The sequence below is a fragment of the Tamandua tetradactyla genome, chromosome 7, assembly GCF_023851605.1.
Source record: "Tamandua tetradactyla isolate mTamTet1 chromosome 7, mTamTet1.pri, whole genome shotgun sequence".
Lineage (NCBI taxonomy): Eukaryota > Metazoa > Chordata > Mammalia > Pilosa > Myrmecophagidae > Tamandua > Tamandua tetradactyla.
The window spans coordinates 71,854,944-71,868,719 of record NC_135333.1 but is presented as its reverse complement, the minus strand read 5'-3'; the positions used below and the strand labels follow the sequence as shown (position 1 = coordinate 71,868,719).

The window sequence follows — 13,776 nt, the reverse complement described above, 5'->3', positions numbered from 1 at the left end:
AAGTTGAGAAGAAAATAGGAAAACAAATATGAAGAGAAATTTTCTCAGATTTAACAACATGAGTTTTCTTTTAAAATGTCCCATCAAATGCCCGACAGAAAGGATAAAAATAGACTCACACAAGAAGACACTTCATCACAGAATTTCAGAATCCAAAGAATAAATAAAAGTTTCCAGATAAAAAAGTTCAGTCCCAGACATAGGATCAGAAACTTGAATGGTAATGATTTTTAATAACAGTGACAAATAGTGCTACTAAAATTCAGAGGGAATATAATTATCAATTTAATCTTTTCTGTCAACCTAAATATATTTCAGATTCAAAGGTATAATAAAAGTCCTTTTTAGACAAATATTTGAAACTGTTATTCTTTATTCTCTCTCTTTATTTCTCTTCATATGTGTTGCTTTGTTGAAAAACATCTTTAGCAAAATCCCTAATAAAAATAAGTTAGGATACCAATAACTAAATGTCTCTGTGTTACATTTTTTATTGCATGGGCAGGCACTGGGAATCAAACCCAAGTCCCTGGCATGGCAGGTGAGAAAACTGCCACTGAGCCACTGTCACATTAATCTCTGTGTTCCTTTTTTTTGGATTTTTTTTTTTCTTTTGCATGGGCAGGCACCTGCCATGCCAACCCGAGTCTCTGGCGTGGTGGGTGAGAACTCTACCTGTTGAGCCACTGTGGCCTGCCTCCTCTGTCTTACTTTTAACATCACTTAACTAGCTATAAAATATCAGGACCTTCACTTTTACTTAAACCTAAATTTATTTATTTGGATTTGACATTTATGATTCTATGGTTTCTTTTCATCTTAATTTTCTGTTCTTTAATTCAGAACATATTTCCTCTTTTCTATAACTATCTGACAGTTCTGAATTACACAATTTCCCTTTCATTAGAGTCTCCTTAAATGTGGCTACTAGCTTAAAACATTATATTGTCTCTTTTGTGTCTTTGAAATTTTAATATTATAAGCTTTTAATCTTCTATTGTGCTGTTTGATCTTCCTAAATTGTTGTTTAATGCTTTTCAAATTAAAAAAGCATATAATTTTTAATTAAATAGTGGTTGTTCCTTAAGCATCAGTAGTTTTAGTTCCTTACTGTAAAAGCAGAAATGCCTCATTTATAGTACCAGATAATAGAAGAAAGACAAAATAGAGCACCATAAAAGGATGAGCAAAGGGTTACAGAAGTAGTAGAGTACACGTTGGGGCAAGAAGTCAGTGGTCAGAAAAGAGAAAAATAACAATATTTAAGTTAATTACATCTTACATCTCCTGACAATATTTCAATATTTATATCATTACATATCTGCAGATTAGAGTATTATCAAAAAAAAAAAAGATAAATTTGCATGACAGATGTTATTTAACCACTACATTTTGGAGTCAAGACTTAGGTTAGGGATTTTAAAATTCTAAATCAAGTTGTATTGATTTGAATTTGTGGACCCCAGAAAGGCCACATCCTTTGACCCTCATTCAGCATTGCCGGGTGGGAGTTTTTGGTTGTTCCAATGGAGATGACTCACCAGATTATGGGTATTAACTTTTTTTTTTTTGGCATACAGGCTCTGGGAATTGAACCTGGGTCTCCAGCTTGGCAGGCAAGAATTCTTGCCACTGAGCCACCATTGCAACCTGTGTATTAATTTTTTATTAGAGGGAGATGCAACTCCACCTATTCTAGGTGGACCTTGAGTGGAATCCTTTAAGAGAGGAAACATTTTTTAGAGAGCCCCTTTTTAAAGTCATGACAGAGCCTGCATAGCCAGAGACTTTTGGAGATGCAGAAGACTAATGCCCCTGGGAGAATGTCATGAAACAAGAAGCCTGGAGAGATAGCTAGCAGATGTTGTTGCCAAGCTCACCATGTGCCTTTTCAGTTGTGAGAGAAAACCTGAACTTCATCAGCCTTTCTTGAGTGAAGGTAACCTCTTTTTGGTGCCTTCATTTGGACGTTTCTATAGACTTACTTTAATTTGGACAATTTCATGGCTTTAGAACTGTAAACTTGCAACTTAATAAATTCTTTCTTTTAAAAGCTGTTCCATTTCTGGAATATTGCATTCTGGTAGCTAGCAAACTAGAACACAAGTACACTATTAGTCAGGGTTCTCTAGAAAAACAAAACTACCAGAAGATATCTGTAAAAATGAGGTTATATAAAAGTGTTTCGTGCAACTGTAAGGATGCACAAGTACAAATTCCATATTGGAGCTTCAAGCTGACAGCTACAATAAAGGTCATCAGTGAACTCCCCAGGAAAGGCTGACTGGCTAAAAAAACAATGAAAATTCTCTCTTCCCCTCTGAAAGTTTTCAACTGATTGGATTAAATCCAATGGATTGAATTCTCACATTGTGGAATACACTCCCTTAGTTGATTATAGATGTAATCAGCCGCAGATGCAATCAAATGAACTGATGATTTAAGAAACCAGCTTTGTGATTTATTATCTACCCATGAAATGTCCTTATAGTAATGGTTAAGCCTTTGCTTGCCTGACCAGACAACTGGGCACCATCACCTGGCCACACTGACACATGAACCTAACCATCACAAATACTGTTATTAAGGGTTGTGAACAAGACTTGAAACCAAGCAATACAGCAAAATTGAAGCAAAAAAAAAAAAAATTAGCAATGAAAATCATAAGTCTAAGTAAACAACAAAGTAGTTTTCTGCTGAACAATTTTCAGTACTCAAATACAGTGGGGAGACATTCAAACTCTGACAAGCCAAAGTCATCAGTGATCACCAGAACCATTCAGTAAAGGAAGTCACACCTCAATGGTGAAGATAAACCATCCTTGAAAAGAAGACTATACTAGTACCTATCGCAGCAACAGTTACAAAATGATTAAACTTATCCGCAATTAACTTAACTGTGTGACAATTTTTATATGAAGATAACAAACCCGACATTTTTAAATGACACAACAAAATTAAAGCATTCATAAACATAAACTCACATTGTCCAGAATCTAATCAGACATTATCTAACATGCTAAGAAACAGGATATGTGAACAATGCCAAGTAAAAAATAACTAAACAGAAACTGACCCTGGAATGACAAAGATGATGCAAATAACATAACAGGAAATTAAAACAGCTATTATAATCACATTTAAATATTTAATAAAAACATGAAAACTATGGGAATAAAATTAAAATTAAATAAAGAACAAACTGAATTTTAAAAAATGAAATAAAATGATAATTTCAGTAGATGGGATTGGATCAAATGAAGATTACATACTTCAGAAGAGAAGATAAATGAACTTGAAGAAATAGAAATAAAATGTATTAAAATGAAGCAGAGAGGAAAAAAGAAAGTAAACTAAGTGGGATTTAGCTACTTGTTGGGGAATTATAAAATGGGCTAATATATGTGAAACTGGGTTCCCAAAAGAAGCAGAACACAGAAAAAATGTCTGAAGAAACAATTTCTAATAGTTTTGCAAATCTAATGAAAAAATAGACCCAGAGATCTGAGAATAAGCAGGATAAACACACTGCTTACAGAGGTATGAAGATGAGAAAGAAACACATAGAATTCCTATCAGAGATTATAGTATTCAGAATACAATGGAATGACTTCAAAAAAGAGCTGGGGAAAAAGCCTGTCAAATAAAAATTCTATACCAAAATAAAGATAAAAGTTAAAATAGAATTTTTACATAATCAGGCAAAGAAAATATGAAAGAACTTGTCACCAGAAGGACTGGACTTAAGAAATATTGAATTTGCTTAAGCAAAAGGGAAAACAATGAATGGAAATACAGACCTACACAAAAGAATGAAGAGTGTGAGGTGACTTCATCAGCATGGTGACATAAACATCCCTTGAGAAAAGCTTCTCCAGAAATTTAATGAATAAAAGAACAAATTCCACTTGCTTTGAATTCTGCAGGGTAAAAGAGACTGAGAAATGACTCCACAAATGCTGAATTGAAGAAACTAAAAAATACCAGGTAGGAAAATTTCATCTCAGACCACTGGATGGTACTTGTTTACCTGCCCTCTCACATGATTCTACACAGCTCAAGAGCCACATAGAGACAACATGGCCCCAGATCCCACTGAACATGGACAGAGGCTTGACCAAATCACAGAAGAGAGCTATATTTCATGCATATTCAGGTACAGGGACTTAAGTCTGCAGAGACCCAAGGTGGAACACAAGTCACTGAGGAGTATTGCAGACAAAAAGGCCCTTGGGGGGTGGGTATAGACAGATTGTCACCAAAAGTCTGGTAAGAACTGTTGTTTCAGGCAGTTAGACAAATTAAAGGCAAAACAGACTTCTCTGAAGTGATCCACTTTTCTAGACTGACCCCATCTCACTTGCTGGGGTGGGCTATCCTAACACAGAAGAAACTGGAGGCAGTAAAGCCTCACAGAGAAAGAAAAAAGGGGGGGGCAGGTGTAGCTATAAAGAGTTCTGCTGTAAGATAGAATTAGTCCCAAAACTGAAAAGTGGGCACTGAATGAGGGAGCGAACTTAAACAAATCATAGGAGCTGGAGAGAAAAGACTAGACAAAAATAGAACAGAACAAGATTCCCAAGCAAGAAACAGAGAAATAGAAGCTTTCTCCTGGAGGTGGAACAACTGCACAAAAAATGCAATCTTAAAAACTGCACCACATATCTAGGACAAGAATCAGATGAAAAAGAGCTCTTTTCTTCCAGAAAATCTGAACAGTTGAACACAGACTACAATAAAGTTCTAGAATAAGTTAGATCAAGTGTCAAAGAAGAGCCTTAGCACAAAGCCAATCAACAATAAAATCCTAAACAGGAGGGAGAAACAGGCCTTCAGGGTTAACCCATCAGGAAAATCAGACGCGTAGAAATCAGCAAAAATCACAGGCTATACTAAAAAACAAGAAGATATGGCTCAGTTAAGGAGACAAATTAAAAACTTCAGAGAAGATTCAGAAGTTGGAACAACTAATTGCAGAAGTTCAAACAAATCTTTTAAATCAATTCAAGGAAATGGAGTAAAACATGCATAAAGAAATAATGGTCAGTGAGAGGGAGGGATAAAGGATATGGTGTGTATGAGTTTTTTCTTTTTATTTCTTTTTCTGGAGTGATGCAAATGTTCTTAAAAATGATCACGGTGATGAATATATAACTAGTGATGATATTGTGAGCTATTGATTGTACACCATGTATGGAACATTTGTATGTCAAGATGTATGTGCCTGTACATTGTTTTATCAAAATGATAATAAAATGATCATAAATGATAATAAAAATGATAATAAAAAACAATGTGTGAGCATAAAGAAGAATTTGAAAGTATAAAAAGAAACATAAAAGAAATTATGGGGATGAAAGGCACAGTAGTAGAGATTAAAATGCACTAGAGCCATATAACAGCAGATTTGAACAGGCAGAAGAAAGAATCAGTGAGCTAGAAGATAGGAGAATCAAAATTGTACAATTAGAGAACAGATGGAGAATAAGAGAACTGGAGACCATCTGGTGGGTGCAAACAGTCTAATACAGAAGCCTGGAGCTTTCAGAAGTGCCTGGATGGGGAGATGGGGAATAGGAGGTAAACCAAGCTACATTCCTTGAATATACTATCTTAACCAGCACAGTCCCACTACCTGCTACTCACTCCACACCCCATGCACCTGAACCCTGTCATCTGCCCCTATTCCCTGCACTCCAAGCCAGGGGCAGAATGGATTAAGAAACATAATCCAGATATGGGCTGCTATTAGAGACTCATCTTAGACACAAGGATACAAATAGACTGAAAGTGAAAGAACAGAGAAAGATGTTCCATGCAAGTTGTAACCAAAAGAAAGCAGGAGTAGCTATACAAATATCAGACAAAATAGACTTTAAATGGAAAGACAACATAAAAGACAAAGAAATTAATAAAAGGGACAAATCACCAAGAAGAAATAGCAATCATAAATGTTTATGCTCATAATCAAGAAGCTGCAAATTACATGACACAGACATTGGTAAAACTGAAGGAAGCAATAGATGTTTCAATGATAATAGTAGGAGACTTCAATACACCACTCTCCTCTATAAATAGAACAACCAGACAGAAGACCAACAAGGAAATAGAGAAATTAAACAACTTGATAAATGAATTTGACCTAACATATATATATATATAGGTCATTACACCCCAAAACACCAGGATATACATTCTTCTCTAGTGCTCATGGAATATTCTCCAGGATAGATCACATGCTGGGGCACAAAACAGGTCCTGATAAATTTAAAAACATTGAAATTATTCAAAGTAGTTCCTCTGATCACAATGGAATGAAGATGGATATCAATAAACACCAAAGAACTAGAACTTTCACAAATATATGGAGATTAAATAACACACTCTTAAACCACCAGTGGGTCAAAGAAGAAATTCCAAGAGAAATCAGTAGCTATCTTAGTATGAATGAAAATGAGAATACAACATATCAGAACTTATGGGATACAGCAAAAGCTCTGCTGAGAGGAAATTTATTCCCTAAAAAGGCCTATATTAAAAAACAAGAAGGAGCAAAATTCAAGGGCTTAATGGCTGACTTGGAGGAACTTGAGAAAGAATAGCAAACTAAGCACAAAGAAAATAGAAAAAAAGAAATAGCAAAGATTAACGCAAAGTCAAATGAATGAGAGAACCAAAGAATCAATAAAACCAAAAGTTGGTTCTTTGAGGAAATCAATAAAAGTGATGGGCCATTAGGAAGACTGACAAAGAAAGCAAGAGAAAGGATGCAAATTTAAAAAAAAATCAGAAATGAGAAGGGATGCATTACCACAAACCCTGAAGAAATAAAAGAAATCATAAAATGATACTATGAACAATTATATGCCAAAAAACTAGATAACTTAGATGAAATGGACAAATTCCTGGAAACACACAAACAAGCTACACCGACTCAAGAAGAAATAGAAGATCGCAACACACCAATCACAAGTAAAGAGATTCAATAAACCATCAAAAATCTGCCTACAAAGAAAAGCCCAGGGCCAAATGGCTTCACAGGGGAATTTTATTAAACATTCCAAAAAGAATATATGAAAAACTGATAGCCAGCACTGTACTCAATTGAGAGACTGAAAACATTCCCCCTAAGATCAAGAATGAAGCAAGGATGCCCACTGTCACCCTTATTATTCAGCATTGTACTAGAAGTTCTAGCTAGAGCAATCAGGCAGGACAAAGAAATAAAAGGCATCCAAATTGGAAAGGAAGAAGTAAAACTTTCATTATTTGCAGATGATATGATACTAGAGAAATCCTGAAATATCTACAACAAAATTATTTGAGCTAATAAGCAAATTCAACAAGGTGGTGGGATATAAAATCAACGTGCAAAAAATCAGTAACATTTCTATACTCTAGCAATGACCTAATTGAGGAGTCAGTTAGGTCATTGCTAGAGTAGTCACCTACTCTTCTCAAATTTTTCCAAAAAATTGAGGAAAAAGGAACACTACCTAACTCATTTTATGAAGTTAATATCATTTTAATGCCAAAACTGGGTAAAGATACTCTAGAGAAAGGAAAAGTACAGGTCAATCTCCCTAATGACCATAGATGCAAAAATTCTCAACAAAATACTAGCAAATCAAATCTAACAACACATTAAAAGAATTATGCACCACAACCAAGTGGGCCTTATACCAGGAATGCAAGGGTGGTTTAACATAAGAAAATCAATACTGTACATTAACGAATCAAAAAGAAAAGAAATCACCTTTGATCATCTTGATAGACGCTGAAAAAGCATTCAACAAAATTCAACTACTTTTCTGATAAAAATACATCAAAAGACAGGAATCAAAGGCAACTTCCTAAATATGATAAAAGGCATATATGAAAAACTGATAGCCAGCACTGTACTCAATTGAGAGACTGAAAACATTCCCCCTAAGATCAAGAATGAAGCAAGGATGCCCACTGTCACCCTTATTATTCAGCATTGTACTAGAAGTTCTAGCTAGAGCAATCAGGCAGGACAAAGAAATAAAAGGCATCCAAATTGGAAAGGAAGAAGTAAAACTTTCATTATTTGCAGATGATATGATACTAGAGAAATCCTGAAATATCTACAACAAAATTATTTGAGCTAATAAGCAAATTCAACAAGGTGGTGGGATATAAAATCAACGTGCAAAAAATCAGTAACATTTCTATACTCTAGCAATGACCTAATTGAGGAGTCAGTTAAGGCAAATATTCCATTCAAAATAGCAACTGAAAGAATCAAGTACTTAAGAATGAACTTAACTAGGTACATAAAGGACTTGTACCCAGAAAACCACATAACATTGCTAAAAGAAATTAAAGATCTAAATAGGTGGAAAGACATTCCCTGCTCATGTATAAGAAGGTTAAATACAGTTAAGATTTCAATTCTACCCAAGCTGATCTACAGATTCAATGCAGTGCCAATAAAAATTCCAATGATCTACTTTGAAGACTTGGAAAATCTACTTACCAAATTCGTCTGGAAGGAAGAGAGACCCCAAATAGTTAAAAGCATCCTAAAAAAGAACAAAGTAGGAATATTAACACTTGATAACTAAAATTTACTATAAAGCCACAGTGGTCAAAACAGCATGGTACTGGCACTAAGGTAGAAGTATTGACCAATAGAATCAAATCAAGAGCACAGAAATAGACCATCAAATCTGTGGCCAACTGATTTTGACAAGGCCCCCAAATCCATTGAAATGGGACAAAATAGTCTTTTTAATAAATGAGCTTGGAAGAACTGGATATCAATAGCCAAAAGAATGAAAGTGGTCCCTTACCTTACACCCTACACAAAAATTAACTCAAAGTGGATCAAACACCTAAATATAAGAACTAGTACCATAAACATTCTAGGGGAAAATGTAGGGAAACATCCTCAAGATCTAGTAATAGGGGGTAGCTTCCTAAACTTTACACCCAAAGCACAAGCCACAAAAGAAAAAATAAATAAGTGGGAACTCCTCAAAACCAAATGCTTTTGCATCTCAAAAGACTTTGTCAAAAGGTGAAGAAACAAAGTACAAATGTTTGCGAAGATGTGGAGAAATTGGAACACTTACTTATGCACTGCTGATGGGAATGTATAATTATACAGGCAATATGGAAGACAGTTTGGTGGACCCTTAGAAAACTAAATATCAAGTTGCCCTATGACTTTGAAATACCACTACTTGGTATACACCCAGAAGAGATGAAAATAATGACAAAGACAAATATTTGAATACTTTTGTTCATGGAAGCATAATTCACAGTAGCAAAAAGATGGAAACAATCCAAGTAAGATGAAATGAGGTTCTGAATCATATGACAACATGGATGAACTTTCAGGACATAAAGCTGAGTGAAATAAGTCAAATACCAAAGACTAGATACTGTATGATTTTTTTATTATGACCATGGTAAATGTAAACTCAGAGGATTTTAGAGCTACATAGAAACTAGGGATAGATGAATGGTTAGCTAGTGAGGTTGAACTTAAATGTAAGGAAATAGAAGTGGAAGCAGTTTACTACGGGGCCTGTTAGTATAGTTGCCATATTGAATGTGAATATGATTGAAAGGGGTTTTATAATGCCATGTAGCTCATTAATTAACACTACAAATATAAATACATTCTTGAATGAACTGCTTGAAGGGATTGAATATGGTACAAAGAGTAAAAATATATAGATAAATGTAGTTGGAAAACTACTATTGCATGCTATGTTCTATATTTCACAGGAAGATATCAGGAGTACAACAGCAATACCAGGGTAAATAATTAGGGGTGAAGGACAAAATATAGGGGAAGTTTTTTATTTTATATTAGGTGAATGTGTGTTTTTCTCTTTGTACCATTCAAAATTGTTCAAAACTTGAGAGTGCTGATGATTGTACAACTGAGGATAATGTCAGACATGGATTGTTGGCAATGTACATAACACATGATGTCCAATAGATGGAAGTTACATTGACTCAGAAGTAGAATGGGGAACTGTGGTTTATACATATGATCAAATTACAGAAAGGAACAAAGTTGTGAAGTATGCAACCATGTGAATGAACTGGGGGGCTATGTGAAACAAAATAAGCCAGAAACAAAAGGATGAATATTGTACGGTCTCTATTAGGAAATACTTATGAGAAATTGGGACATAGATTGTGGGCTTTTATATCAGTTACATCTAGTCCAGAGCTAAAATTGTTATTTTTACATTTTGAGATATTGTGAAAAAAAAAAGGTGAAGAGACAGGCAACTCAATGGGAAAAAATATTTGGACATAATACATCAGACAAATGTTTGACTTGCTGTATACATAAAGAAATCATACAACTTAACAACAAAAGAACAAACAACCAAATTATAAAATGGGCTAAAAATATGAATAAGCATTTTTCTGAAGAGCAAATATGGATGGCAAAGGAGAGTGAGCTAATTAGTTGCTTTGTGCAAGCTGTCCTTGGACCACATTTCATTAATTTTGCCACTTGGACAGGCAGGATGTCTCTACGGGTGCAGGGCTATCTATTCTAGTTGAGCAAATTTTTTTTTTTCTGCAGGGGCAATGGTCTTAGTTAGCACTATGAAGGATTACTGGTGTGTCAGCCTAACTCAGTTTGTTTCTGTTTCTTTATAACTCTCTGGATAAAAAGAAACAAGCATATCAAGTTGATTAGTAAAGTTATTAGCCATTCCATTTTCACAAGGCAAAGCTGGTGAAAGACATGGCGATAAAGGTTTTGAAAAGCTCTGACATATTCATGGGCATCTAGAAGGCCCCTCACATACATAGGGCTGTGCACATTTCCAGAGTTGTCTGCACACTAAGGATGGAGCTGAGAAAGCCATAAGCTCTCACCTCATGCTGACCCTGAGACTCCGCAAGCAGGAACTGAAAACTAAAGCAGGTTTGTAAATAGCCAGGTTGAGTGTTGCACATGTGCCTCAACTCACTCACAGGCAGTGAGTTGCTGGGAGACTTATTGGTTCTAAGTGTTTCAAGAATTTTCAGTAACTACACACACAAGAACATAAACTTTATAGTATTAGCTCCAAAGAGTAGCTAAATAAGCAAAAACTAATAAAAACAATGAATATCAACAAGCCCTTGGGAGGGGGGAGAATCTGATTTCCAAATTTGCAGCATGGTATTATTTAAAGTGTCTAGTCTTCAACCAAAAATATGACACATGCAAAGAAACAAGAAAGTATAGTCCAAATACAGGAGAAAAATAATTAATAGAAACTTTTCCAGAAGGAATCCATATGACTTTAAATTAGTTTTTCAAAATCTATTCAAGGAACTTACAGAAACCATGTCTAAAGAACTAAAGGAAAATGTGAGAGCAATGTTTCATCAAGTAGAGAATGTCAGTAAGGAAATGGAAATAGTGAAAATGAGCCAAATGGAAATCTGGAATGGAGAATTACAAGATCTGAAATGAAAAAATAAAAACAAAACCACTATCAAAATTCAACAACATGCAGAGACCTGGGTTCAATTGCCAGAGATCCAGGTTCAATGCTTGGAGCCTGTCCATCCCCCCAAAAATAAAATAATAAAATAAAAATTCAACAATTGTGACTAGTTCCACTGTGAACATCAGTGTGTAAATATCTGTTTGTGTCACTGCTCTCAACTCCTCTGGGTATATACTGAGTATTGATTTTGCCTTGTCATAGGGCAATTCAATATTTAGTTTTCTCAGGAGTGGCCAAACTGATTTCCATAGCCACTGAACCATTTTACATCCCCAACAACAGTGAATATGTGTTCCAATTTCTCCACATTATCTCCAACATTTATAATTTCCTGTTTGTTTAACAGCAGCTATTCTCATAAGGGTGAGGCGATATCTCATTGTCATCTTAATTTGCATTTCTCTTACAGCCAATGAAGATGAACAGCTTTTCATGTGCTTTTTAGTTATCTGCATTTGCTTTTCAGAAAAGTGCTTACTTATTTCCTCTGCCCATTTTATAATTGGATTGTTTGTACTTTTGTTGGTGAGCTGTGTAATTTATTTATGTACATAGGATATCAAGCCTTTATCTGATATGTGGTTTCTAAATATTTTCTCCCATTGAGTTGGCTGCCTCTTCACCTTTTTAACAAAGTTCTTTGAGGCACAGAAGCTCTTGATCTTAAGACGTTCTCATTTGTTTATTTCTTCTTTCACAGCTCGCGCTTTAGGTGTAAAGTTTAAGAAGTAACCTCCTATTACTAGATCTTGAAGATGTTTCCCTATGTTTGTTTCAAGAAGTTTTATGGTACTGGCTCTTACTTTTTGATCTTTGATTTATTTTGAATTCATTTTTGTATAGGGTGTAATGTAGGGGTCCTTTTTCAGTCTTTTGGCTATTGAAATACAGTTCTCCCATGCCCATTTATTGAACAGACTATTCAGTGGATTTGGGGGCCTAATGGAAGATCGAATGTCCATAAATTTGGTGGTAAATATCTGCACTCTTGATTCTATTCCACTGGTCAGTCCTTCTGTCTTTGAGCCAGTACCATGCTGTTTTGACTGCTGTGGATTTATAGTCAAGAGATGGAAACAATCCAGGTACTCATCAACAGATGAATGGATAAACAAAATGTGGTATATACATATGATGAAATAGAATGCAGCAATTAGACAAAATGATGTCTGAAAACCCATGACAACAAGGATGAATCTTGAGGACATAATGTTGAGTGAAATAAGTTAGACGCAAAGAATAGATACCATATAATTCCATTATTAAGACTCTGATAAGGCCACCAGTGTTTTGCAGCAGTTAGAAGGAAAAATCTGAGTTGAGGGCATGGTAGCCCAATACAAACTAGGGGAACTGTTCTATAGCTGCTTGTTGAAGTGTGCTTTGAAAATTATTCCTTTTTTTTTTTTGTAAACATATGTTATAATTTACAACTAAAAAACCGTTTAAAAAACTATAGGGGGCAGGCCACCCTGGCTTAGTAGGCAAAGTTCTTGCCTGACATGCCGGAGACCCGGATTCAATTCTAGGTGCCTGCCCATGCCAAAACAAACAAACAACAACAAAAAAATTATAGGCAGTTATAATAATATTAGATAAAATGAATTCCCGAAATCAAAAATTTGAAAATATTTAGTAACATAGCTTACTACTTGCTCTAGTTTGCTAGCTGCTGGAATGGACCAGGAATGGAATGGCTTTTTAAAAGGGGCATTTAATAAGTTGCAAGTTTACAGTTCTAAGGCTGAGAAAATGTCCCAATTAAAACAAGTCTACAGAAATGTTTGTCCAACAAAGGCATCCAGGGAAAGGTGGTTCAAGAAGGCCGATGATGTTCAGGGTTCCTCTCTCAAGTGGAAGGGCATGTGGTGAACATGGTCAGGATTTCTCTCTCATCTGGAAGGGCACATGCCAAACACAGTGTCATCTGCTAACTTTCTCTTCTGGCCTCTTGTTTCATGAAGCTCCCCAGGAGGCATTTTCCTTCTTCATCTCCAAAGGTCGCTGGCTGGTGGACTCTGCTTCTCGTGGGTGTGTCATTCTGCTCTGCTCCCTCTGAATCTCCTTCATTCTCCAAAATGTTTTCTCTTTTATAGAACTCCAGAAACTTATCAAAACCCACCCAAATGGGTGGAGACTGGTCATCACCTAATCCAGTTTAACAACCACTCTTGATTAAATCACATCTCCAGGGAGATGATCTGATTACAGTTTCAAACATACAATATTGAATAGGATTTATTCTGCCTTTATGAAATGGGATTTTGATTAAAAC

General features: G+C 35.4%; 1 protein-coding gene and 1 long non-coding RNA gene across 4 annotated transcripts in view; one reads left to right on the top strand and one right to left on the bottom strand.

Annotated features, from left to right (window-relative positions):
- The window catches only part of LOC143691476 (uncharacterized), an 80,131-nt gene that overhangs the window by 17,246 nt on the left and 49,109 nt on the right, over nucleotides 1-13,776 (bottom strand). For all 3 annotated transcript variants that reach the window (XR_013179536.1, XR_013179538.1, XR_013179537.1), the window contains exon 2: nucleotides 8,501-8,546. This is a non-coding gene — a long non-coding RNA (uncharacterized LOC143691476). The remainder of the gene's footprint in view (nucleotides 1-8,500; nucleotides 8,547-13,776) is intronic.
- The window catches only part of CLECL1 (C-type lectin like 1), a 38,295-nt gene that overhangs the window by 1,289 nt on the left and 23,230 nt on the right, over nucleotides 1-13,776 (top strand). The window lies entirely within an intron of this gene.